We start from the raw sequence: 1,277 nt of genomic DNA on the forward strand, positions 1-1,277 counted from the left end.
GTATCCCTAGAGTACTAATCAGTGATGGGGGCACTCATTTCTGCAATAAACAATTTTACTCTGCTTTGGTTCGTTATGGAGTTAGCCACAGGGTAGTGACGAACCCCAATTTGACGGTTTATTTTGTATTGAATTTAGAGTATTTTGATAACCTTTTGTCACATTTAGCCTATGAATTAGCATGGTTTTATAACTTCTCCTTTAATTGTGCTTAAGAGTGAAAACATGCTTTTTAGGTCTTAAAATAGCTAAATCTAATTCTCATTGATTCCATTAGATGCCTTGATATGTTTGTTAAGTGATTTAAGGTTTAGGAGGCAAAGATTGGATCAAGGGAATGAAGAAAGAAGCATGAAAAGTTGGAGAACTCATGAAGAAATGAAAGAACCGGAAAGCTGTCAAGCCGAACTCTTCGCACTTAAACGACCATAACTTGAGCTAAAGAGGTCCAAATGATGCGGTTCCAGTTGGGTTAGAAAGCTAACATCCGGGGCTTCGAAACGATATAAGATTTGCCATAGTTGCTACACGTATGGTGGCGCGCACGCGCAAAGTACGCGCACGCGCCGTTGCTGCCACCTGGTTCACTTAAAGCAAAACGTAGCCAGCGAATTCTAAAGCCTTGTGGGCCCAATCCAACTCATTTCTGATGCTATTTAAGCCAAGGATTGAAGGGGAATCAACATACTTTACCATATATTAGTTAGCATTAGTCATAGTTTAGTAGTTAGAATTAGTTTCTAGAGAGAGAAGCTCTCACTTCTCTCTAGAATTAGGATTAGGATTAGGTTTAGTTATTAGATCTAGATTTTATTCATCTTCTTCTACTTATACCTTTCAATTCCTTGTTGTTACATTCATCTTCCTCTATTCTTTTGTTGTAATTTCCTTTATGTTGTTCTTGTGTTTTGGTGTAGATCCACTTTTGTTCCTTCCTTTCTCTTTCAATTCAATTCAAGGTAAATCATAATAATTGTGTTCCTTTTGATTTGTTGTTATTAATTCCTTGCAATAATTGTTGTTAGGTTTTGTTCTTGTTGTTGATTTACTATGTTTTCCTTTTATGCCTTCCAAGTGTTTGATGAAATGCTTGGTTGGATTTTAGAGTAGAATTTTATACTCTTGGCTTGGAAAGGTAACTTAGGACCTCTTGAGTTACTAATGTCCAAGTGATTGATGATTGGGAGCCATTGACTCTAGTTCTCACTAATTGAATTAGTGGAGAGTTAGGACTTATGGACTAGGATTGATATAGCTCATTTGACTTTCCTTTACTA

Source organism: Arachis duranensis, chromosome 6, assembly GCF_000817695.3.
Source record: "Arachis duranensis cultivar V14167 chromosome 6, aradu.V14167.gnm2.J7QH, whole genome shotgun sequence".
Taxonomy (NCBI): domain Eukaryota; kingdom Viridiplantae; phylum Streptophyta; class Magnoliopsida; order Fabales; family Fabaceae; genus Arachis; species Arachis duranensis.